This window comes from Pleurodeles waltl, chromosome 7 (assembly GCF_031143425.1).
Source record: "Pleurodeles waltl isolate 20211129_DDA chromosome 7, aPleWal1.hap1.20221129, whole genome shotgun sequence".
NCBI classification, from domain to species: domain Eukaryota; kingdom Metazoa; phylum Chordata; class Amphibia; order Caudata; family Salamandridae; genus Pleurodeles; species Pleurodeles waltl.
In genome coordinates, this window is record NC_090446.1 from 662,306,040 (window position 1) to 662,333,843 (window position 27,804).

The window sequence follows — 27,804 nt, forward strand, 5'->3', positions numbered from 1 at the left end:
GCTCTTTTTATGTGTGCTGCAGAATGGCGTTAGTTTTTGGTGCTGCCATAGATTAACAATTCCTGGGGCAGCGTCAAAAGCAATGGGTGTTGCGGTGGAACACCCACAGCAACACCCATTGCACACGCATCAGAAAACTGCATTGGAGGGGCCCATATTTGATGGCATTAAGCCACAAAAAAATGGCTGAGCGCTGCCTTGTATAAATGGCACAGTGCACAGTGCCACTGGAGCATCACAAAAAGTGATGCTCCAGTGGCGCTAGGGGCATGCAAATATGCTGCTGTGTTTCTAAACTCACCAATAACAGCACCTAGCCTTTCTAGAGAAGATATTTGTGCAGAGCAAGAAACAACTCTATTTAATAGTGTCTTGCATGTAGGTAGAACTTCTTCAGTGTAGCAGACATGGAAGCTTTTTTCCTCCTCAGTTCCAGGGAGGTTCTTGCTGTGGGGCAGATGATTGGAAAGGGCGTTTTAAAAGGTAAAATAGCCATCCATAGAAAATGAGATTCTAGGATACAGCTGATCCCAATAGTTTCCCAGGTTTGCCATTTTTAGTTTTGAGGACACAATGCAGTTAGTATCATGGGTTTCTGGTTGTTGGCATCAACATCTTACCACTGTTCTTACCACCAAAATGTCAAATGCAGTTGATATGTGTCTCAGATATACAGATCCCTCGTTTTACTTTGAGCAGGGTCGGCTTTATGGAGGTGCAAGTGGTGCAGCCGCAGCAGATGCTGACTTGGTTTGGGGGGCGCTGACCTCAGAGGGGGCTATATTTAGCAATGGCTTTCGAAACTTGCGATTTAAAAGCACCTGCGGAAAGGTTCCTTGTGCGTCCAGGCTTCAGGAAACAATTAAAATGTCAAGATACCTCTTGTGTTTAATGTTCCTGCTAGGGAGAGAGATGGAAGTTTTTTCTAGCGTCAGCTTTGACTCACCATAAAGTAGTGTAGATGGTTAATATGCCTGCTGCAAGGAACATAACTATATTTTATGTGGATAGCTGAGTGGATTAGTAAAATTAGTCTGTACAAGCTCTTTTAAACAAATTAATGTATGCGAAAGGGGGGCTATGGAGAGATGAGGGGCACATTTGTCGGGTGGTAGTGAGTGAATCCAAGGAGGTGGTCATAGGGAGGGGGGCGCCAAAAAAGACTGTTGCACAGGGGCTCACTGGCGCTAATGCCAGCCCTAACTTTGAGCACCACCTTCTGCCAATGCATGACTGTAGATCTTGCACTGAGTGGCTCCACTGAATATATTTATATAATTATAAATGTGGATATGAGTTACAGTATCTTTTCAGGCAGAGATGCACATGTAAACACACCTACACTTTGATCAGAACTCATGTAACTTCGAGATATTTGCTTTATTGCGGCTAGAAACAAAAAAAACTGGTCCTGAACAAGAAATATTGAACTTCTGAAGGTGAAGTAGTGATGCAGATTACTTTAGCTTAGAGTGTGCGTAAGAGACAGGAAGGAAATGGCACAACAGGCAACCAATTAAGAGGGTAGAAAATAGAACCTCAAAAATAAGATAGAGTTTGTAAGTATTTTTGGAATAAACTATAGCAAACCGAATAAATTGATAAATGGTCCTAGACAGTATTCAATTTTTTAAACAAAAAAATAGGTCTTCATTTGGAGAAGGATGGCCGGTGCAACGGTCTGCCAGAGCAAAGGATGGAAGTTCTCTGCTGTCCTGGCAGAGGACCGAACAACATACTTAGAGATGTCCGCAAGGCAGGTGGAGAATTCTGAGGCTCCTCTGAAGACACTGACAGTTTGCTGAGTGAGCGTAATGTTTAGTTCATTCACTTAAAGCAAAGTTTTTTTATGTCCAAAAAAACTGCAAAGCAGGAGATTTTTGCAGGAAAACAGGATGGAAATTGTCACTGAATACATGAGGGTAATTTCCTTGGTTTACAGGACTGTTTTTCTCTAGCAGGAAAAAATGTCTCCAAACATCTGTCCTAAATATGGAAGATAGACTGTGGTACTTTGATTGATAGCCTAAAGTCATCAAAAGATTCCACTAGCTGAACCAGTGTTGGCTTGGCCTCAGATAAATTGTACTTCCCCAGACTCCATAAAGAGTGGGTTAATCATTACTTTAGTAGACGGAACATCAGCAAAGTTTTTGAATGAGTATTTTGTCTGCCAAACTCTAAGATCCATCTGCCAAGGCCTAAGATTTTCCTGCGAGGTCAACACTGCCCACTGTCACTCCTGCTGTGTCCCTATCATTCTGCAACAATTCTCTTGTACAGTTCATTTGTTAATCCTGTTGGTTTGCATAGCTCTCCATTGAGTCTTGATTTGATTTGCAGAGCAAGAGTAGGAATAGTAGGAAAAACAATGCATAGATTTTATTGTGTCATTTCTGTGCAAAATTAGGTAATCCACCTATATTCCCAGATGGCTTGATCCATGACTGGTGGCAGTGGTGTGGGTGGTTCACAAGTAAAGTAGTACAATCAAACATGCACATTACAGTGCTCTTAAAATATCCTTATTGCTAAACTGTGGCAAATGCCTGCTCAAATTAAGCACAAGGCCTAGAATCCATGCATAACCAGAGAGCGTCTAGTTTAATTATGCCTGAGACATAAGGATATAATGTAAATTAATGTTTGAGTCCTGGAAAATGTTATACAGTAGTCTTTCTGAGAAGATTCTCTGCTTCCGCAAAAGGCCTAATGTGAGAGTCCTTTGCTGGAAAATGTGTTGTGTTTGCAAATGTGAACTAATTTGCTAAATGAAGATGGAGACAATGACCACAGAAGTCACCTCTACTTTGCCTACTTTTTGTCCATTTAGTCATCAATTCCGAAATAAATTCCCTTCAAGTTTGCATTCAAATCTTCTATTTACCTCCATGCGTTCAATACGTTCCCATGCACCAACTTCTCCATGGTGACGGTTTTATATAGCCAACAAACTTGCTCGAATGGAAAAATAGTTGACCACTGTTAGAAATGGGGTCTTTGGTTGACAGTCAGGTTACCCCCTGTTCAAGGAAGGACCCTCACTCTAGTCAGGGTAAAAGAGAATCACCCTCGGCTAACACCTGCTTACCTCCTTGGTAGCTTGGCAGAGCAGTAGGCTTTACTTCAGAGTGCTAGGTGTAAAGTATTTGTACCAACACACACAGTAACTTAATGAGAACACTACAAAATGACACAACACAGGTTTAGAAAAATAGGAAATATTTATCTAAACAAAACAAGACAAAAATCCAACATACACAAGTCAAGTTATCAACAAAAATGCAAAAAGAGTCTTTAAGTAGTTTTAAACACACACTAGCGCTGCTAGCATGAAATTGTACCTGGTGTGCGTCAAAAATTACCCCGCACGGGTGAGTGTGCATCAAAAATAACTTTGCACGGCAGTACGTGAGTCGGAAATCCAGCCGCACGATGATCCGAAATCCCCACAGCACAGGTTGTGATCTCCCAGCCTCCGTCAGCGAAGCTGCGCGTCATTTCTCCTGCTCTGTGCGTCGATTCTTCGCTCGCGTTTCCTACGAGCGTCGTTTTCTCAGCTGCGGAGACGGCGGCGCATCGTTTTTTCAGCCGCAGATCGGAGTTGCGTCAATCTTTTCCCCGCACGGTGCTCTGTGCATGGATTTCCTTGTCTTTAGGTTGCCAGCTTCTCCTTTCAGGGTCCTAGGAACTGGATGGGCACCACAGGGCAGAGTAGGAGTCTCTCCAGAGACTCCTAGTGCTGGCAGAGAGAAGTCTTTGCTGTCCCTGAGACTTCAAACAACAGGAGGCAAGCTCTAGATCAAGCCCTTGGAGATTTCTTCTCAAGATAGAAGGCACACAAAGTCCAGTCTTTGCCCTCTTACTCTGGCAGAAGCAGCAACTGCAGGATAGCTTCACAAAGCACAGTCACCGGCAGGGCAGCTCTTTTTCCTCAGCTATTCAGCTCTTCTCCAGGCAATGGTTCCTCTTGGTTCCAGAAGTGTTTCTAAAGTCTTTGGTTTTGGGTGCCCTTCTTATACCCAATGTCTCATTTGAAGTAGGCCTACTTCAAAGTAAAGTCTCTTTTGAATGTGAAATCCTGCCTTGCCCAGGCCAGGCCCCAGACACTCACCAGGGGGTTGGAGACTGCATTGTGTGAGGGCAGGCACAGCCCTTACAGGTGTAAGTGACCACTCCTTCCCTCCCTCCTAGCACAGATGGCTCATGAGGAAATGCAGGCTACACCCCAGCTCCCTTTTTTTTCTGTCACTGTCTAATGTGAGGTGCAACCAGCCCAACTGCCAAACTGACCCAGACAGGGAATCCACAAACAGGCAGAGTCACAGAAATGGTATAAGCAAGAAAATGCTCACTTTCTAAAAGTGGCATTTTCAAACACACAATCTTAAAATCAACTTTACTAAAAGATGTATTTTTAAATTGTGAGCTCAGAGACCCCAAACTCCACATGTCCATCCGCTCCCAAAGGGAATCTACACTTTAATCAGATTTAAAGGTAGCCCCCATGTTAACCTATGAGAGGGACAGGCCTTGCAACAGTGAAAAACGAATTTAGCAATATTTCACTGACAGGACCTATAAAACACATTACTATATGTCCTACCTTAACCATACACTGCACCCTGCTGTTAGGGCTACCTAGGGCCTACCTTAGGGGGGTCTTACATGTAAGAAAAGGGAAGGTTTAGGCCTGGCAAGTGGGTGCACTTGCCAAGTCGAATTTACAGTTAAAACTGCACACACAGACACTGCATTGGCAGGTCTGAGACATGATTACAGAGCTACTTATGTGGGTGGCACAACCAGTGCTGCAGGCCCCCTAGTAGCATTTGATTTACAGGCCCTGGCACCTCTAGTGCACCTTACTAGGGAATTACTAGTGAATCAAATATGCCAATCATGAGTAAACCAATCAACATTACAATTTACACAGAGAGCAGATGCACTTTAGCACTAGTTAGCAGTGGTAAAGTGCTCAGAGTTCAAAAGCCAACAGCAACAGGTCAGAAAAGAAACAGAAGGCAGGACGCAAAAAGACTGGGGATGACCCTGCAAAAAGGGCCATTTCCAACAACCACCATTTAAAAAGTTTACTTGGTGCAAGGGCATAAATTACAGTCGGTGATAAGGAAACATTCCCCTATTTATGGATTAAATCAAAACCTAGATTAAAATCCACCAGCCGAATTTCCTCCTGCCTAGTATCCCTCTGTTGGGGGAAATTGCCCAGGTGGATTCTCTTGCAGTTTTATATTTCCCACAGAAATTTAACGGTGTTTTTTTACCAAAAAATAAGTTTTAAAAACTCTGTTTATTAAATTCAATAGACTCCAATGCAGTAGCCCTTGATTAATGTTTCTAAATAGCTTCTTATTCTTATCTTCGTTAAGTTCGATATATGTAAATTCTCCAATTCAGATAAACGTGTTCAATTAAATTAATAAACACAAAGGATATAGCGTACCGTTTTTCTGGGACGGTGCTTGCAAAAAATACAGACTTAGATCGTTGTGTACTGCAGAAATATTACGAATTTAGTTTTAGTTTCACCACCTTCTCTCTGGCACACTGCCCAGAAAGCTAAATGCTAGCTGTGTCTTCTTTCAGCTTTAAAGCGGAGTTTTACATTTTGTTAAGACATTTAACGTCCCCACCCCTCGGGCGACAGATTGCTAGCCTGCAGTAGCTATTTACTCTGCAGAACTTTGCGAACACTGTCTTGGTTTCCAGAGACTTATTCTGGAAATAATTCACACTCATGGCATAATCACAGTGTTAGTGCCAGAACACTATACTGGCATCTTGCCTTATACAACCTGTCAAATGCAGGAGAGTGGCATAGACGAGAATCGTGGCTATTTTGTAATGTCATTAGTGCAAAAATAAAGAGGTTTGTGTTTGTGTGATGGTAAACCTGACTACGGGTGCATCGTTAGTTATTTTAAGATATCTGAAATGTATACACTTTCCTATGTGTGCAATCATTGCTGCAAGGCTTATGTAGGATACACTTTCCCCTCTTAAAAAGCATAAACACAAAGGGTCTCTCGTTTTCCTCACCAATTAATTTAGAGGACGAGGATGAGCAATCATCTCAGAAGGATGTTTCTGCAACCCCAGACTCCGCAAATGTGGGGAGGGTTACAGCCTTTTTGAGAACGCAGTTTGGGAGACCGATAAAATGTCTCCTTATCTCAGGGCACACCAAGTGTAACCAAGAGTGGCACAGATCTAGAGGTTAAGGGCCAGATGTAGTAAGCCTTTTGCGCCTCGCAAACTGCAAAAAACGCAGTTTGCGAGGCGCAAAAGGCCAAACGCGATGCACAACCGCAAATTGCGAGTCGGTACCGACTCGCAATTTGTGGCTGCGACTCGCAAATAGGAAGGGGTGTTCCCTTCCTATTTGCGACCGCATCGCCATGCAGAGTTGCTTTGGGACCGCGAATGCGGTCGCAAACCAACTCGCAGTTACCATCCACTTGAAGTGGATGGTAACTCATTCGCAAAAGGGAAGGGGTCCCCATGGGACCCCTTCCCCTTTGTGAATGCCAAAAGAAATAATTTTTCAGAGCAGGCAGTGGTCCTATGGACCACTGCCTACTCTGAAAAAACCGAAACTAAATGGTTTCGGTATTTTTTCTTTTTGCAGCCCGTTTTCCTTTAAGGAAAACGGGCTGCAAAAAGAAAAAAAAAACTGCTTTATTCAAAAAGCAGTCACGGACATGGTGGTCTGCTGTCTCCAGCAGGCCACCATCCCTGTGAGTGCCTAGACTCGCTATGGGGTCGCAAACTGCCACCCACCTCATAAATATTCATGAGGTGGGTCTTTGCGACCCCATAGCGAGTCGCAGAAGGTGTCTAAGACACCTTTCTGCATCTCGCATTGCGAGTTGCAATTTGCGATTCGCTATGACTCGCAAATTGCAAGTCGTAATTTTTAACTTACCTACATCTGGCCCTAAGTGATTTCTCAGCATCAGGGATCAACAAATTGTTATAAATAAAAATTGAAGAATTCTGAAACAAGGGCAAACCTACAGACTTGCACTATAGTAAAAAGGAGGGTCCTTAAGCTATCTATAGAGAATAGAGAGTATACCACAAACACTCTAATTATACCACTCCTATGGGTGCCTGTAGAAATTTGGAAATAAAGTTGCAATATGGAAAGCAAACCACACTCATGAAAACTTGTGAAAAAGTAAGGAGTCACTTCACAGCAACACCAAAGAGGGGATGGAGTGGGGGGATCCGACCTCAAGTTTGAAACATCACCCGAACGTCTCATTATTGAAGTGTGCTAGGCTGCAGCACGGGCGGGCCAGGCCTGCTGTTGTTCGTGTTAAACTCTACAGGTAGGCCTAGCCAATCATAAATGGTGGTGAGCTGCCTGAACATTGTCCGTACCAAATGTATAGTTGTCACAAGTGAGTTAGAGACGTATGAATGAAAAACAGAGGAAGACAGCTAGATTCACAAAACATTAATATAATTGCAGTGTGACAGCACCAAATAAAAGTCAATTGCACATTTAAAAAAAATAATGATAGACAACTTGTTTTACTACTATGGCAATGTGTGGTACAGATTCATTACGATTAAAACAGTATAGATTCTAACACGCCAAAATACTGATGTACTCAAAGTCCATAGTGAGTTTGGTGTCTCGGGAAAGACTCCGTGAAAAAATAAAACACAACTCTTTTTCTGTATATCTTAAACAGGAACCATTCAAGATATTTAGATAATTTGTTTACAAATGTGCTCGTTCCCTTTCTCAGTTGAAAAGTGGAAATCGCTGTCACTGACATTAATGAAGCGGATTGAATTGGAGAGCGTGCAGCTCTCACCACCACTAAATAACAAGCCAAAATGGAAATATGTAAAATGATCATAGCAGGTAAGAGGTTTATTTATTCATAAAGACACGGTGACGATTGCAGCTGTGTAGTTATCCTTCGGTCAGAATTTCCAAAGAAACAGAGGAAAGCTTCAGGTGATCTGACAAGTGTGGACTGTGAAAATGGGCAGGTTCCAAAATGCTTTTTCTTCATGCAATTTCCATTGGGAATTTTAGACAGCAGTATAGGCATAATAGCTGAATAGAATTCCAGCAAATTTGGCAAAAAGCTACATCTTTACTTACTTTTTGTGATTTGGAATAAATCACTTCAGTAGTTTTCGTGTAATTAAGGTTCATAATTTATAACCATAATGACAATTGATCCTGTGGGACTCCTGCTGGAGCACACATTAAAACATGCATTTATAATGCAACGGGTCTAGCATTTCGACGAGTTAGGGCTATTAGTGTTGTAAACTCCTAACTGGACTGTTCTTGCCACATTAATTGTTAAAAAATGAGCGCGATCACGCTGCGAAATAAAGAGAAAAAGTAGTCCAGAAATCATACGCAAAACACGTAGCCTCGTATCTTTTCAGTGATTGGTGCGCTCGAGGAGGGCTAAACACCAGAAAAGAAATGACATATGCATGCCTTTTTCTAATGAAGGCAAGCGGACCTTAAAAGGCAGGCCCACGAACCAATGAAAGTGGCTGAGGTAACATGGGTGTGGGTCGAAGCCCAAAGAGAGATTACAGCAGGATTGGAGCGCTTTGCGCTCAACCCTAATGATCGACCTGCTGTGGCTCAAACCTCTTGATCCTGAGGATATAAATACATTTATTTGGAAGAAACAGGAAAATCAGAGAGCCAAAGGATACATAGCAGAGAAATACACAGACATACAAGGGCAAACGGGCAGAGGAAAACTGGAAAAGCTGCGAGCCAGAACATATGAGGAAAAAAAGTGATTGGTTTTGCTAATTGACCTCGTGTGGAAAATGGGATGGGAGGAAGAGAGGGCGAGTGTTAGTTAACAGGGCATTTCAAAGCAAGTCCCGGCCCACAAGCCTGTGATTTTGGAAAAATCACTTAATGTAATTAAGCTGGTTCACACTAAATAAAACTTGTTAAAGAGGTTACCCGAGGTACAGAAGTGGGGTGCCCTCTGCTGTGGTTCACGGCCCCCTGCTCTCTGCGGGGGTCGGTCCCTGTTAGAGCATCTCTGACAAGTGCCCGGATGCTTTGGTCCTTTGTGCGGGGTTCAGTGTCTGCCCTGATAGCTGTGTTACACGACGGGCTGTGCTGCTTTTCAATAACAAGGGGACCCGCTTCCCTTGTGGCACAGGGTTCTCAAGAGGCATCAAGAATGATTTGTCACCCAGCGTCACTTCCAGCGGTAAAGTCTGGTACTTTGTTACCACAGGGTACCGCACGGCTGCAGGGATACCCCAGGAACGGCACTACGGAGACCACGAGCGTCCCTGCCCACTTACCACTCCTGCTGAGCTGCAAATCAACAAGGGACGGATGGGAACCAAGCGGTCCTTTCAAGGGTCAGATCACGTTACAGCAGAACTTTACATATTCTTAAGGTTAAATGTCACATATTCCACATATTGCTTGTACTAAAGAAAACAGATTACTTTTAAAGTGATAAAAGTGCAGTAATGTGCTTTCAAGCTTGAAACATTAATATTGAAGGAATCCCTCATGCTGTATGGAAATTATAACTTCCAATTTTGTTATGAATATAGTTATAAACAATTAAGCCCCTGTTGCATCCAGTCAAAACAGCGTCCTCTTATGTAGGCAATGCTTGAAATCCAAAACGGGCATGAGACGGTGATGTTGCAGGAGCCTTGGTGGGGGGGGAGCAAAGGGAAGAGAGCGAGAAACAGCAGCAATGAGTGGGCATCTAGTTAAAAGGTGGCTGGGTCCACATTAGAATAATGAAGCCCTTGATGTGAATATGAAAGTGAGTGTGTACCGGGGTCCAAATTGGGCGGTGGGGTCCAAATTAAAATAATGAATTCCGACATGGTGAAAATTAAAGCGTGCGTACAGTTAGAAGGCATGTGGCCTCCAATAAAGTTTGTTTACACATGCCACCTTCCGTCAGCTAAGTGGCAAGCACATTTCACTCCAGAGGCACAAAAATACCACATTCCATCATGCGAGCCGAGAATTTTTTTTTTTTACAGGCTTGAGTTCAATCGCACTCTTTACAGACCTGTTTTTAATGGTGCTTGAAATCAAAAGTCAGAGGGAGCCGCTGTGCAACGAGAGAGTCTTCCCATGCCAGCTAAAAACAAGCGAGATCGCACTGCAAACAAAATATAAAAAGTAGCCCACAAACCTGATGGGAAACAGCGAGTCTTACATGTTTCCAGTACTTGGTCGCTGCGCTCGAGGAGGGCTAACCATCGGAAAAGGCATGGCGTATGCGTGCCTTCCACTAATGAAAGCAAGCAGATTTTAACAGGCAAGCCCACGAACCAATGAAAGACAACTGACGTGACATCAACAGGGCTCCGAGCCCTTTTCTAATTCCTAAAGCGTCTCACAAGCGAAACACATGTGCAAGCGCATGCGACGCAGGCTCGACTCTAAAAAATAAAGGATTCCTATTCCGGGGGGGGGGGGCATTTTTTCCATTGGCTTCTTGCTACCGCAGGAGCAAAACAGTCCTCGCGCTTATGCTGTGATAGTCTGGCTCCAACAGATTAAGAAATGTTGCGGCTGCTATGACAGCACACAGTGACTTTGTCCCATGTGCTTTGTTGTAAGTATAATATCATGGAAGGGGGCAGGATAGGGGTACCCTGACCACCTGGCCACAGTGGGGAGGAGGGGATCCCAAAGAGATCTCCCCTGGGGCAAAATATCAGCCAAAACAAATTCTCTGTCTGCCGTTCCTGCTGAGGCCTCTCAAGAGCATACATGGTTGTGACAGCTTCTGTGAGAGTCCTACTGGATTGCATAAAAACTAAAACTCCAGTGCAAGTTCAGAGCTCTCATTAGAGAGGCTATTCCTTCAATGTACCTAAGCCCCGTTATGTAAGCATGCTTTTAATGAACAAAACCTTCACCCTGTACAGACATCTTGAGGCCAGTCCCTTGCCAAATCCCACAACACACAGACTTGGTGCTGTGCAGAGGTCTTTGTGGGCAGGCCATTGCCTCATCAAATCCTACTACGCAAGCTTTTGCCATTTACAGAGGCCTTTGTGGACAAGCCAACCCCTCCCCAAACTTTACTCTACAGATTTACCAAGCAAAGTAGGGACGAGCATAGTAGCTTTGCATGGCTTGGTAAATTTCGTTCTAGGTTTTGAGTCACCCTGCATGCACTTGAGTGGCTCAAGGGTGACACAAAATCTTTGATAAATATGCCCTCAAGTGATTATCCACAATGCCTATGAAAGGTGCACCATCTGAATATGACATCACTGGTCTTCCTTGCACATCACAACACCACAACAAGCAATGCCAGGGAATTAATCATTTTCATACTTCCAGCTGGCAAACAAAACGTGCGGCATTGCTCTTTACTGCCTGCCAATCTTTCCTCTCATACTTTTCCTTTTGTTTGGCATGAGATGCACATACCCAGGCATTAAGTCCCATATTTATACTTTTTTAGCACAGCATTTGCGCTGCTTTTTGACGCAAAAACGGAGCAAACTTACAAAATACAATTGTATTTTGCAAGTTTGCGCCGCTTTTGTGTAAAAAAATGGCACAAATGCGGCGCTAAAAAAGTATAAATATGGGCCTAAGTGCCCGATACTGTGCTGGTCTAGGTAGTGGTTTCATTTCATACAGGACTCATCTCAGATTTTCAATGATCCTCAGATTAAATGTGCCATAATGTGGGAACATCAACACACCCTCTTTCTCAGTTATCTAATGCCATTGACTCCACCAAATACATGTGTGAAGCCTTACACTCACAAGCATATAATGACCTGGTGTTCCTTCCAGAGGACCTTTTCTCCCTCCCACACTGGTATCCTCGAATCTCCCATCACCAAATTTAGTATGCTCTTAAAACATTTCATTTTTGATTAGTTAAAGAATATCACACAAAATTCAGTTTCAAAATGATAAGTTTGTCTTTCACCCACAATCCTCTTCCAACTGGAGCACCCAATAGCAGCAAAACACTCTATGACACAATTGACCAATATCTGCATGGCACTACACCAATCAACCAATCCCAGTGTGACACACTGTGATGCTATATCGCTCCTCCCAGTGGCTCACCCTTTACAATTTTCGCAAACATTACAATTCAAGTAAAAAAACAAATGCAAAGCAAATTTCAACAACTTTCTGTACTCCACTAATGAAACCAATAGTACTCAGTCACACAAGTAACGGTTGGAGCAACACTCTCTGCAATACCCTGACTCACGCTCGAGCAAAACCTCGACTAGCGGGGACCCACCAGGATTAGTGCAGCTTCACCCCTGCTCAAAGGATTCACCAAAAGAACCGTATTTCACTCACAAAAATATATTATCCCTATCTTAATTGTGTAGTTGACATTACCTCACAACAAACCACAACAAATACATGACTAGTTAAAAAAAAGTGAAAAATATGAAATACAAAAAAGTCTAAAAATATTTTTTTAAATTACAAATGAAGCAGTTGAAGACTGAAAACAGTTTGAAAAAGTGATGGTATAGTTTTGTGGTAATGTCACACACATTGTAATATCTTTAAAAAAACACTGAAATTCATCAGTTTTAGTACAGTAAGCTAATATGTGCACTCCTGCCATGCACTGCTTATAACCTCACACATTATATCCCTCATGTCATATTAATTACATAATTGGTGATGTCACTGACAACATCATCAAACAGATATGACAGTTTGCTACATGCTTTTTTACGATGAAAATATTAAGCAAGCCACACCTAGGCTCAAATTTGCATTAACTCTCTAGTGCTAATGAACGTAACCTTTGACCAGATTCTGTATATAAAGCATATCTGTGAAATCACCCACAATCACATTTAGTAAACATGATGCTTTTTTTAACTGAGTTTCAAATGTGTAAGAAATGCTATGTTTACCTTTTTAAGGTGTACCTGTTAAATGCTTCATCCAACATAGAATAATAAGTCCTTTATTTAAAACCCTATTTCAGTCAAAGACCTTAAAAGCATCAAAAAGCAGTATAGTGAACATTATCATCCATTCTTCATTGCAAAGCAACAATCCCAGTAGGCAAATTTTGAGATCGTAAAACTTTAATTTAAATTGCAGATAAAAGATTTTATTTAAAAACTTGCATGAGATATTAGAAGATAACATGTATTTGTATTTAAAAGCATTAAACTTGTAATGAAGGAATGTGTCCTGCTTAGTATTAAAATTCGATGTATACAAAATAGCAGGCATACTTAACCCCTTCGCTGCCAGGCCTTTTCCCCCTCAGGTGCCAAGCCTTTTTTTGGCTATTTGGGGCAGTTTGCGCTTAGGTCCTCATAACTTTTTGTCCATATAAGCTACCCACACCGAATTTGCGTCCTTTTTTTCCAACATCCTAGGGATTCTAGAGGTACCCAGACTTTGTGGGTTCCCTTGAAGGAGACCAAGAAATTAGCCAAAATACAGCAAAAACTTCACTTTTTTTCAAAACAATGGGAAAAAAGTGCTGCAGAAAAAGGCTTGTTTTTTTCCCTTGAAAATGGCATCAGCAAAGGGTTTGTGGTGCTAAAATCACCATCTTCCCAGCTTTCAGGAACAGGCAGACTTGAATCAGAAAACCCAATTTTTCAGCACAATTTTAGCATTTTACTGGGACATACCCCATTTTCTCAATTTTTTGTGCTTTCAGCCTCCTTCCACTTAGTGGCAGAAATGGGTGTAAAACCAATGCAGGACCCCAGAAAGGTAAACATTTCTGAAAGGTAGACAACATTCTGAATTTATCAAGGGGTCATTTGTGTAGATCCTACAAGGGTTACCTACAGAAAATAACATCTGAAATCAAAAACTATTGAAATTGAGGTGAAAAAAACAACAATTTTTCTCGATGTTTTTCTCTGTAAGTTTTACCTGTGATGTCAGATTTTTGAAAGCAATATACCGTTACGTCTGCTAGACTCTTCTTCTTGCGGGGATATATAGAGCTTGTAGGTTCATCAAGAACCCTAGGTACTCAGAGCCAATAAATGAGCTGCACTTTGCAATGGCTTTTCATTCTATATCAGGTATGCAGCAATTCATTTGCTGAACTATGAAGACTGAAAAATAGGTATCAGGAAAACCTTTGTATTTCCAAAATGGGCACAAGAGAAGGTGTTGAGAAGCAGCGGTTATTTGCACATCTCTGAATTCCGGGGTGCCCTTACTAGCATGTGAATTACAGGGCATTTCTCAATTACATGTCTTTTTTACACACTGTCTTACATTTGGAAGGAAAAAATGAAGAGAAAGACAAGGGGCAATAACACTTGCTTTGCTATTTTGTGTTCCCTCAAGTCTCCCGATATAAATGGTACCTCACGTGCATGGGTAGGCCTGATGCTCGTGACAGGAAACGCCACATGGACACATCAAGGGCCTGATTCTAACTTTGGAGGACGGTGTTAAACCGTCCCAAAAGTGGCGGATATACCACCTACCGTATTACGAGTTCCATAGGATATAATGGACTCGTAATACGGTAGGTGGTATATCCGCCACTTTTGGGACGGTTTAACACCGTCCTCCAAAGTTAGAATCAGGCCCCAAATGTTTACATTGAAATCTGATGTGTTTTTTTCAAACTGCCTAGCTGTAGATTTTGCCCTTTAGCTCAGCCGGCACCTAGGGAAACCTAGCAAACCTGCGCATTTGTTAAAACTAGACACCTAGGGGAATCCAAGATGGGGTGACTTGTGGGGCTTTGACCAGGTTCTGTTACCCAGAATCCTTTGCAAACATCAAAATTTGGCCAAAAAAATACTTTTTCCTCTCATTTCGGTGACAGAAAGTTCTGGGATCTGAGAGCCACACATTTCCTTCCACCCAGGGTTCCCCCAAGTCTCCAGATAAAAATTATACCTCACTTGTGTGGGTAGGCCTAGCGCCCACAACAGAAATGGCCCAAAACAAAATGTGGACACATCACATTTTTCCAAAGAAAACAGAGGTGTTTTTTGCAAAGTGCCTACCTGTACATTTTAGCTTATAGCTCAGCAGGCACCTAGGGAAACCTACTGTTAGAAATGGGGTTTTTGGTTGGCAGTCAGGTTACCCCCTGTCCAAGCAAAAGCCATCACTCTAGTCAGGGTAAGTCACACACAATCCGAGATTATCCTGTGCCCACCCTCTGGTAGCTTGGCACGAGCAGTCAGGCTTAACTTAGAAGGCAATGTGTAAAGTATTTGTGCAATAAATCATACAATACCACCATATAGCACCACAAAAATACACCACACAGTGTTTAGAAAAATATATAATATTTATCTGGATAATTGTAGGTCAAAAAGAATAAAGTTTGCTATGGGAAATTGTAGGGATATCACTGAAAAGTGATATACAGTGTCTTAAGTCTTTAGAATATAAACAAAGTCTCTTTCAAGCACAAGTACCTGGTTTGGAGTGGAAAACTCTCCTCAGAGGGCCACAAAAGAAGAGGTGCGTGGAAAAAGGGTGTGTGCATCGATTTCTCCCCAGCACACATGGAGTTGTGTCGTTATTTTCCACGCGGGGAAGTCGTGCGTTTTTTTTCCGGCGCGCAGACAGTCTCTTTTCGTGGATCGCGGGGATTACCAGATGTCCCGGGTCTGTGCGTGGATTTTCCTGCTTGTTTTCCGGCTGCCCGTCGTTCTGCCGGGCTGCGCGTCGAAATTACGATCTCACGGCAGGCGTTGCATCGAATTCTCCTCTAGAGGTCGGGCGGCGTTGTCCTTGCGAAGCCGTGCGTCGGATTTTCGGTCGTCCCAAGAGCGTCGCGTCGATCAGCGTCGGTGTGCAGCGTTTTTCTCACTGCGGAACAAGCTGTGCGTCGAAAGTTTCGGCACACGGAGCGTCCAAGTGAAAGAGAGAAGTCTTTTTGGTCCTGAGACTTCAGGGAACAGGAGGCAAGCTCTATCCAAGCCCTTGGAGAGCACTTTCACAGCCAGACAAGAGTTCAGCAAGGCAGCAGGCCAACAGCAAGGCAGCAGTCCTTTGTAGAAAGCAGACAGGTGAGTCCTTTGAGCAGCCAGGCAGTTCTTCTTGGCAGGATGTAGTTTCTGGTTCAGGTTTATTCTCCAGCAAGTGTCTGATGAGGTAGGGTAGAGGCCCTGTTTTATACCCAAATGTGCCTTTGAAGTGGGGGAGACTTCAAAGAGTGGCTAAGAAGTGCACCAGGTCCCCTTTCAGTTCAATCCTGTCTGCCAGGGTCCCAGTAGGGGTGTGGCAGTCCTTTGTGTGAGAGCAGGCCCTCCACCCTCCCAGCCCAGGAAGACCCATTCAAAATGCAGATGTATGCAAGTGAGGCTGAGTATCCTGTGTTTGGGGTGTGTCTGAGTGAATGCACAAGGAGCTGTCAACCAAGCCCAGCCAGACGTGGATTGTAAGGCACAGAAGGATTTAAGTGCAAAGAAATGCTCACTTTCTAAAAGTGGCATTTCTAGAATAGTATATTAAATCCGACTTCACCAGTCAGCAGGATTTTGTATTACCATTCTGGCCATACTAAATATGACCTTCCTGCTCCTTTCAGATCAGCAGCTGCCACTTCAACAGTGTATGAGGGCAGCCCCAATGTTAGCCTATGAAGGGAGCAGGCCTCACAGTAGTGTAAAAACGAATTTAGGAGTTTTACACTTCCAGGACATATAACTACACAGGTACATGTCCTGCCTTTTACCTACACAGCACCCTGCTCTAGGGGTTACCTAGGGCACACATTAAGGGTGACTTATATGTAGAAAAAGGGGAGTTCTAGGCTTGGCAAGTACTTTTAAATGCCAAGTCGAGGTGGCAGTGAAACTGCACACACAGGCCTTGCAATGGCAGGCCTGAGACAATGAAAAGGGGCTACTTAAGAGGGTGGCACAACCAGTGCTGCTTGCCCACTAGTAGCATTTAGTTTGCCAGCCCTATGCACATAAAGTGCACCTTACTAGGGACTTATAAGTAAATTAATAGTCCAATCAGGTATGATTCAAGGTTACCATGTTTTAAGGGAGAGAGCATATGCACTTTAGCACTGGTTAGCAGTGGTAAAGTGCGCAGAGTCTAAAAACCAGCAAAAACAGTGTCCACAAAGTGGAGGGAGGCAGGCAAAAAGTTTGGGGTGACTACCCTAAGGCTGTCAGGTCTAACACCTACCAAACCTGCGCATATTGGAAAACTAGACACCTAGGGGAATCCAAGATGGGGTGACTTGTGGGACTCTCACCAGGTTTTGTTACCCAGAATCCTTTGCAAACCTCATAATTTGGTAAAAAAACCACTTTCTCCTCACATTTCGGTGACAGAAATTTCTGGAATCTGAGAGGAGCCACAAATTTCCTTCCACCCAGCGTTCCCCCAAATCTCCCGATAAAAATGGTACCTCACTTGTGTGGGTAGGTCTAGCCCCCACGACAGGAAATGCCCCAAAACACAATGTGGACACATCACATTTTCCCAAAGAAAACAGAGCTGTTTTTTTAAAAGACCCTAGCTGTGGATTTTGGCCTCTAGCTCAGCCGGCACCTAGGGAAACCTACCAAACCTGCACATTTTTGAAAACTAGACACCCAGGGGAATCCAAGATGGGGTGACTTGTGGGGCTCTCACCAGGTTTTGTTACCCAGAATCCTTTGCAAACCTCAAAATTTGGCTAAAAAAACACTTTCTCCTCACGTTTCGGTGACAGAAATTTCTGGAATCTGAGAGGAGCCACAAATTTCCTTCCACCCAGCGTTTCCCCAAGTCTCCAGATAAAAATGATACCTCACATTTGTGGGTAGGCCTAGTGCCTGCAACAGGAAATGCCCCAAAACACAACGTGGACACATCACATTTTCCCAAAGAAAACCTAGGTGTTTTTTGCAAAGAGCCTAGCTGTGGATTATGGCCTACCTGTATATTTTAGCCTCTAACACCGCCGGCACCTGGGGAAACCTACCAAACCTGAGAATTTTTGAAAACTAGACACCTAGGGGAATCTAAGATGGGGTGACTTGTGAGGCTCTCACCAGGTTCTGTTACCCAGAATCCTTTGCAAACCTCACAATCTGGCTAAAAAACACTTTCTCCTCACATTTCAGTGACAGAAAGTTCTTGAATCTGACAGGAGCCACAAATTTCCTTCCACCCAGCATTCCCCAAGTCTCCTGATAAAAATGATGCCTCACTTGCGTGGGTAGGCCTAGTGCCCATGACTGGAAATGCCCCAAAACACTATCTGGACACATCCAAATGATCAAATACAAAACTACCTGTTTTTGGAGGGGGTGGGGGGCAACCTGCCTTTTTGGTCCTGGGCTCAGCAGCTATCTAGGGAAACCTACCAAACCCAGACATTTCTGAAATCTAGACACCCGAGGGAGTCCAGGGAGGTGTGACTTGCGTGGATCACACAATGGTTTCTTACCCAGAATCATCAGCAAACCTCAAATTTAGCTAAAAAATCACTTGTTTCCCACATTTCTGTGTGGGATCGCCGCACAGGGACAAATTTCCTACCACCCAACGTTTCCCTCAGTCTCCCAGTAAGAATGAAACCTCACTTGTGTAGGTGGGCCAAGTGCCTGTGACAGGGAGGAGCCAAAAACATGTCAAAATTGTGGAGGAACCAAAGGGGGTCCAAAAGGGCAGTTTGAAAAAAAACATTTTTAGGCTGAATTTTTATCGGTATAGATGGGACAATGTTGGGTGGTAGGAATTTTGTGGATTCCAACAGATTCCAGAAGGTTCTATCACACAAATGTGGGAAAAATGTGTGATATTCAGCAAAGCTGGAGGTTTGCAGGGCATTGTGGGAAAGAAAATGGTGCAGGTGCATGTGAAGCACACCACCCTGGAATCAACCAGATGTCTTATAGATGACAATTATTATTATTATTATGCGGTTAGTCGGGTAGGTGCAACGACCTACGAACAGCATCGAATTAATGCTAGTTCCAGTCACTGACTAGCGATCTCTAGGAGCTTTATCCTAAGAATCGTGGATGTGCGACCTTTTTTTGACATAGCAAACACATCAAAGTAAGTGACTGTTTTCATTTTTTTGTCTCAAGTTGGGCATAATAATGATAATAATTTTTCGTTTGGAGAAGTCTTTATTACTTTTGGTCCTGATGAAGCGTCAATGGACCCGATTGGGCCAACAGACGCGAAACATGTAGACCCAGTGTCAAGTGGAACCATAATAGGTCTGTTCCTCTTGCCCAAGTGTTGAGACCACGTGAGCATCATACTCACACTTTGTCTCTCACCCTGTTTTTAACCTTGGTCTCCATCCTACCTATTCTGATTAAAATTTCATGATCATTGGTCTTGGATGGATAACCAATTTTATCTTTGTCTCTCCATTATTGCATGAGTACTTGAAATCAACTACTCATTCCATCTGCAATACGGTTAAGAGCTCCCGTCAGGGAGCCCGTTAGGCATTGCAATACCGGCCTAACGAGGAGCGTTCCCAATGATGAAACTAGACATCCAATGTGATGCTTGAGGGTTCTTGCTCCTGTTAAAATAGGTTTCTTTCCCTACTCTAGTTTTGGAACAGTGTACTTCTTTATTCTTATTGAGGAGGGGCCTGTGGATAAGACAGTTGGGCTGGGGGGTGTAGGCTGGATAGTAAGTTAAGTGTTAGAGAGGAGGTAGTTTTGTACAGCCAGTGGCCCAGGTTATGATTTTGTTAAAGGGCACTTGTTTCATTAAAAGCAGCCTTTTGCACACCATTAAGTAGGTCAGAGTTTTTCATGCACCCTGTTTCCCAAACTAATCACTGTGGCGGTGTAATGGTTACTTTAACCCAGAGGTCTGATTAAATTCCCAGTGCGATGCAAGTGAATATCGCTTGTTTTGTAATCTTAATGCAAATAGGCCACACAGACTCAAGAAATTTGTCCACATAGAAAACAATGCATAGCCAGGTATCTCACCTGCAAATTCTCAAGGATAGTTTATACTGTCAAATCCACCCAGGACCGGGGAATAATTTTCACAACTCATTAAGAAGTCAATGCAGCTATTTATAAATAACAAAAATATATTGGGGGCAAGGACACATTCTTGCCTAACACCTTTGTCGACCATGGTGTCTCCCCATTAGGGCCCCTTCGGATTTGGGTGTTATTGTTGGTATGGAGTCGCACCATAATTTTCAGTTGGGTATCCCGCAGCCACAGGTCCCTAAGATTTGTCTAGAGGATATCCATGGGAATCATGTTGAATGCAGCCTTTAAATCAACAAATGTTACATAGAGACTACCTTTATTTATATTCGCTACTTTCCATCTCACCATCTGGACTCGGAAAACTTAGTCAACAGTGCTTGTTTTAGGACGAATCCCCGCTTGGAAATGGGATAGTGTGTTATTGTCTTCCATCCAGGAATTCAGTTGGTCCAGAACTTTTTTGTTAAATGTCTTCCTCAGCTGTGTCAATCTAACTTATAGAGTGATAATTGTCTGGACCTGATTTCAAGCCCTTCTTATTAATGAGGATGATCTCTGCTCCCCTCCAAATACAGGGAATTGGTGCACCGGCCAAGATGACATTGGCAATTCTATTTAGATACAGTACCCAGATGTCTGGCTGTATTATGTACAGGTCACCGGGGATCTTGCCCGGGCCTTGTCTGCTTTCAGCTCACAGATGGCTAATCGTGTCTCATTGAGAATGAAAGGTGTTATTATATCAGCCATCTCTCGAGAGGATCCTGGGTAGTCACCTGGTGAGATGGCAGATTCCCAATCAAATGTGTCAGGATCAGCATTTGTGATGCTACTTGCACTATAGAGGGATTGGAAACGAGTGAGCCAATCCTGGGGTAAGATGGTAGACTCTGGTCTCATGTCAGTTTTACAACCATGACTAAGCATATTCTAGAACGTTGCCTGCTTTCTGTTCCGGGTAGCATCCAGAATGTCCCCCTATATGGAGGTATACCGAGATATTTTAGGCTGTTGGAGGGTCTCTTTATATCTGGATGCCTAGATTTGAGATTGAAGGCCACTTGTAATAGTTTTGATCAAATAGGAGGGGTTGGCGTTTTGTGAAAAACTATGCCGGGATGTAGGTTTAGTAAGGTAAGAATTCTTCAAGTCCCCAAAACATATGACATTGAGATTCATGACAGCAGATGGAGAAAGGCCAGAGTCACCTAATTCAGATAAAGTGGGGACTAGGCAGCAATATAATCGGACAAGGGTGACATTGTTTTTGACTATTATGTACCATCTAACATTCCTCCGATATTTAGTAATGGTCAAGTCCTCGCTGGGCAGGCCAGAGCCAGAAACAGTGGTTTCCGGGCTGTCCTGGAGGGTTAAAAGCAGGGGGAAGTGGTTGCTTTCATTCCTAAGCTGAACTTCCATGTCAATAAGGGATGGCCACAAATAGAGATCTAGGAAAACGTAGTCAATATTACTTGAACACGTTCTCCTTCTTAAGGCCGGTTTTCTAGTTAGGTGTGAAGCAGTTTAGCCATGACAAGCTCTCATATGACATGATAACGTAAGATCTATCATCTGCAAAGTGACCTTAGATGTAGATGGTATGCAAGGGCCCTAGCTTTTGGGGAATACCCCTTTGTTGATCCTCTTCATCTGCAAAAACCCTAATGAGAGCTGAAGGTAAAAGCATATGTTGAAGTCACCTCCAACTACAATGGCTGAAGTCCTACTGGCCATCAGTATACACTCCCTCAGCAGTGATATGACTGTGGATTCCACATATTTGTTAGTTGTTCTGTTGTAAACATTATTTAAAGAGAGTTTTTTTACCATTTAAAGACAGGAATTTCAGCCTAATATGTCATGGGAGTCAAAATATAATTGTTTCACCTGACAATCTATTGAAGTGCGGACCCATGTAGCAAGACTCCCAGACGATCTGCCAGCATGTGTTCCCAGGGCCAGTGCATGGAAAATTCTAAAGCCTTAGCTATAGGATGGCACTAGAGCCCATGTTTCCTGGAACATGATTACATCAGCTTTGTCAATGAATCCCCCCAGTCTTCCTGAGGCAGTTTGCTATTTAACCCCTCTATAATCCATGATGTTGGGGGTTAAGTTTTGAATTGAATTTGACAGTTTTCTTGCAGAAACACACAGGCATCAAGGGATAGAAGGCCATTTGGAAGGTGAGTACACCCTAGTGTCAACCTGTCATAGTTGAAGTTTTCTACTTCAAAGGATTGGCGAGATTCCCCAAATATGTCCAAGTGGTTTAGCCTATAGCATTCTCGAACATCCATAGTTCAGTGGATGATCTTAATAATTAGTGAGGCCTCATTCTCCCGTAGATGCATTCGTAATTTTGGGACACCTGTTCTGTAGACAATTCTAGTAGAGGAGGGACTTTGACTATGCAGAGCCTCATCCAGGAGTCTTCTGGAACTGGCGGGAAAATAAATACCCTAAAGGTTCTGGGGATGGTAAGAATGCAACTTATATGTTGTCTATGAGTAATAGAACTGTTGTCCATAAGAAGTATGGGTCAATGAGATGTCACTCCTGGGCAATGAGCTCTATTAATTTCTCTAGTAAGCTCTTTCTGAGGAAGGCCCAAGGAATGATAGTGAGGCCCAATGTCTCGGATTAAAAAGTTCGGTTCATGATAGGCCTTGGAATGTAAAGGGGCATAAGCGAACTCCGTTTACTGAGGGCAAAGTGTGGGGATTGGCTTCCTGAGGCATGTTAGGGTGGAAAATATTGAGTGGGTAATTGGGTCCTCATCTTTTTTCTTGATAGGCCTGATGGGGTTTAGGGAGAGCTTCCCCAATGCTGTTTGTCCCAGCCACCCTGATGGAATGATTTGGGGCATGGCACTCAAGATGGACCATGGAGGAGACTCTGACAGCAGATGCACCTAATCTTTTAGATTTGTGATCTCGCACTTCATAATTCTGATGGTGTTCCAGAGTTCCTTTATGGACCACCTAGGCACATCGGGGCATGTTGTCTGAGGAAATCTGGTGGGCTGTATGTTCTGCTCCATGTCCGGTGAATCATGGGTTGCTAATGGGGAAAACCTGTTTGAGCAAAGTATTGTTGGTTCTAGCAAGACATGAGATTGTGTGTGGATTGGGGGCTTAAGGAGCAGACACCTCACTACCTCTGGGAATGAGAGCATGATTTTCTGGGGTGATATTTTTATTGGACGCAGGAGATTTGTTTTTGGGCACCTTTTTCACAAATAGCAAGAGTACTTTTGGTTTCTGTTTGGCTAGGTTTGTTGATTAGAGTTATCTGGATGTAAGATTTGCTCCACTTTCTCAATTAGATTATACATTTCTTAGGGGGTATAGTTATTTGGTGCTGGACCTGTGGCTTTCTTATTAGTAAGCTCTCCGAAAAAAAATTCAGTGCTTTTCCTTTTCCTCATTGTCCTTGCCAACTATACCTCTTTATCAACTCACTAAGGAAGGGGTCCTTTAAGAAAGAATGAGATAAAAACAAGAAATATAACAAAACCTTGTTTGGCCAGAGCTGATCTTAAATAAACATGTGAACACAACAGTGGGTGTGCCAAATTACAGTCTCTCGAATGTCTTGAGCACAAAGGCAATTGAAAGATGCCTTGCTAGCAAGAACAAAGTTGGGGTGGACAAAGGACTAGGCTCTCCTGCAAGTCTTCCTACAAGTGGTTCAAAGTAGTATAAAACATTTTTAAAAGCCCTTTGTTTTATAACTCAGTTATGACCTGGGGAGGTCGGAGTGCTCCCGTCATACACTCATCCTGAAGGAGTCACTTCGAGGGAGAACGCGCTGCAGTCCACATGCGATGTTTCCTTGTCCCCAGGGAGTATGGAGCTCCTGATTGGCTTTCCATTCAGCTCGTGGGTCATGCTGATTGACCCTGACCGATCCTGACGGGCTTCTGAGAAGCAGCAGTGACAGTGGTAACGGCTGCAGCTATGTCTTGGAGCCAGGGCAGTCCCTGGTGATTGCAGATGGCCGGTGGTGGCAAGAAAGACTCATGATGTGCTCAAGGCCAAGCCAGTTGTGACAGAAAGGATACCGGGCAGGCATGGCCCCCACACCTTGGGGGCTCTATTGCAGTAGGACTGCTGGTGCTACTTCATACATGGTGAGCTGGTCATGGGGGGGTGTAATTACTGGAAAGGTGTTGCCGAGCAGCTCAAACCACACAACACGGCAAGGAGTAAACAAGGAAGAAACACAAGGAGGAAAAGTGAAGGGAATAAAAGGAAGAAGGAGAGAAGAGAAAAAAAACCTTACCTGGCATACCTCTTTGCTGATTGTGTGACAGTGTTAACCCGGGTTTACAGTAGCCCTCCCGCTGCTGCATGAGGCAGGCCGGTTGGGCTGTGGAGACGACTCGCTCACAAGAGAGCGCGGCTTGCGACCACCGTGTCCTGTCCCAAATTTGAGGTTATACCTCCACCCCCGCTCAAGGTCAAAAGCAGCCACCCACAATCTCAGACATAGTTGAATCTAGCTGGATTTTCCCATTTTTCTGCTTCCAGGATTGGCATATCAATGAAGAAGTCTGGACTCAGAGACCCATTAGTTCATTTGTGTACCCAAGGGAAATCCAAACCAGCACAAGTACCCACAATGTCTAAAACATGTCACATTCCTTCAGAAGGTAGCAAGAGGAAAACTAATCTTTAGAACTCTGAGGTCTCGACTTATAAAGACCCTAAATAAGTGGTCTCTCCTCCGGGGGGGCGGGTAGGGCAGTGGATCAGCCATACCTCCACCAGATTCTATAGTGTTTTCCCCTTCACCAGTGTATGAGTGCAGCTCACAAGAGCTGTGTCCCCAGATGCTACCTATGTTTGCTCAGGTGGAGAGTTTTTCAGACATCAGCATGAAACCATTGCTCTATCCTCTATCCAGCCCAAAGATTGGAGGCCCCCTGTCGACAAAAAGCATGGCCACTTCATCACCAGCAGGTGGGCCTATAGGCTCAGTAGAACCACCCCAACTTTCACCGGCCACTACTGCAGTGAGCATGCATAATGAGCCGACTCTGCAGTTGCCGGTACTCCAAACTATCACTAATGACAATAGTACTGATGGTAGTTCAAATGGTAGTTCAGATGCCAACTTGAATGAATTGGTTTTGGTTCATAAGCTGGAAACTGTTCTGCTACAAATTTGGGGGGATTAAGAACACTTACAGCAGTACATGATAAAGCTCATGTGGAAGTATAAACACAGTTGGACCTTATCAATTCAAAATCTTGCTCTAGTCAATTCCAGGTTGATCCAAGCAGAACAACGCATATCAGACATGGAAGATGCTCGCAGTGTCGTGGAACCACAGGTAGTGCAACTCAAATGCCAGATACTTGAGACTCAATTAAAGATGGATGGTTTGGAAAAACGCGCTAGGCACTCCAATTTGCATTTTGTGGGGATTCCATTCCAGAGGGCCTCAAGAATGGGCAAGACTCGGTGAAATTTATGACCAATTTGCTTTTTCAGCATGTTTTTCCTGAGGGTACTTCTACACCAAAAGATCTTATTATGTGGGCCCATTGTGTTCCTTCAACTCAGCAGGCAAATATGAAATATTCTCGACCTTTCCTGGTGAGCTTCGGGGACATTAGGGTCAAAGAAGTCATTTAATTAAATCAGCTGCTATTAAATCCAAAGGTTTTCCTCTACTTGACAAAGGACGTTTCAATGTTTTTGGGATCTATCAACACAGACAGCTCAACGCTGTCGGGAGTTTAGAAATATGACCTAACCCTTGAAACAGCAAGTCATTCAGGCAACTATAGTCCAGCAATCAAAACTTAAAGTACTGTTGGAAGGCCAGTTTCATGTCCAACATACAGATGAGCAAGCAGAGAAGCCGTTAAAGCCCTAGGAAGAGGGTGTAAACTTTGATGTCAACTCTGGCAATGTCAAGAGGGGGACTTGTTTGTTTCTTTTTTGTTTTATTTTAAAGATGTAATATTGTCAACTGCAGTATTATTTCATTGTGCCATTGATAGGTGGGAACTCATTATTTAGCAGAGTATTTGATTACATATCTCCTTGTGACATGTAAACATGGAAAATTATGGTTTCTTTAATAGGTGGTGACTGATCCCCCGGAAGAGGGCTCTTGAGTAATTTGACAAGACACTCAGCTAAAGGGCAGAGGAGGGGGGGAGTTAAGAGGTGGGTGGTCCCTATGGGAGAACTCAAGGTAGGGTATGCTCATTGGCCCTTGTCGCTTCAAGGGCAGAGGAGAGGGTGGCAAGGCACTAGGGGAAGGGAATTTGTGTGTGGAGTATGGCACTTGTGGTTGGGTTTCAACTAAAAAATGTAGCAGTGTATGTCAAGAATGTTCATGGGTTCTCATGTTGTTAATATTTCCAATAGAAAGGATAGGCCAGCCTCAATATGTTGTAGGGTGTTGCATGCAGAGTAAGTTTTCACTCTTATGATGAGCTTGAGATCCCTTACTATTGTATCATGCAACATCAACAGCTTTAATAATAGGCAGAATAGGAATGCAATGCTGGCCTGGTTCAAGTCAATGAAAGATAGCGTAATTTTTATCCAGAATGCACATTTTAAATCATCAGCAGCTCCAAATAAATTCCCGGGTATATTCAGCATGCTTTTTCTGCATCAATAAATGCAGCAGTTCGTGGTGTTGCAATATTGATCAGTAGAAATGTTACTGCAGAGATAATAAGGATGCATAAGGATCATAGTGCCAGGTGGATGTGGGCCCAAATAAAACTGCAGCCAAGTCATCAATTTGGTCAGTTTCTATTCCTATCGAAGACTCGCCTGTATCACTGGCCTCAATCTATGACTTTGCTATGGGCATGGAAGGTCCAATAGTAATGGGTGGTGACTTTAATGTAGTTTGTGATCCTGGGTTGGACTGCTTGAGACTCAATAAAACCCAGACAAAACCTAAATCTATTGAAGCTCTTCAAGCTTCCATGCATGATTTTGCCTTGATCGATGCATGGAGATCTGATTATCTGTTGGATAGGCTCTATACCTGTCACTCAAAGCGATTTCAGTCATCATCTCACATACATTTCTTTCTTACATCGCATGTTATCCCAAGATCGCATACAGCTATAATGCAAACCCTTTTTCAGATCATGCTGTGATCACCCTTGACCTTAAACTCTCATCCCAAATTTGAGTGCCAAGCTGGTGGACGTTTGATAAATCTTTACTAGTAAATGAGGCAGAGGTTGCAAAGATGCGGCTAGCACATCAGAATTTAATGGACCGCAATGTTGGTTCCACGTCAGAATTCACAGTATGGGAGACCTTAAAGGCCTTTTTCGAGGGGAGGTTACAGCTTTCAACACAGAAGTTAAGCGGTCAGAGAAAGCTACATACCAACAGCTACAAATTATGTTGGACCAAGCAACAGCTGCTTACTTAGTTGTTCATTCATCAGGGGATAAGACCAGGTTAATGTGTGCCCAGTACCATTTCCTTAGCAAGGAGGTGGTAACTCATAGTACAAGGCTACCACAAAGCTATGAGGACAATGAGCTCAGCAGCAGGTTGGTTGTTGGCATGGCTGGTGAAGCACAAGGCTCATGCAAATAGAATTATGCATATTTATGATTAGAGCACCTCAGCGCCTGCATCAATCCCAGAAGAGATAGCTGGGGTTTTTCTATTTCATTACACCGCTCTTTAGTCAGATGTCTTAAACCCATCTTCTGATGAGATCTTGAACTGGTTAGTGGATATCCACATTCCGTCAATCACAGCCGAGCAGGCGGCTACCTTAATATATCCCATCTCCCGGGTAAAGGTCAGGGCGGCCAAATATTCCATGCCTATTGTCAA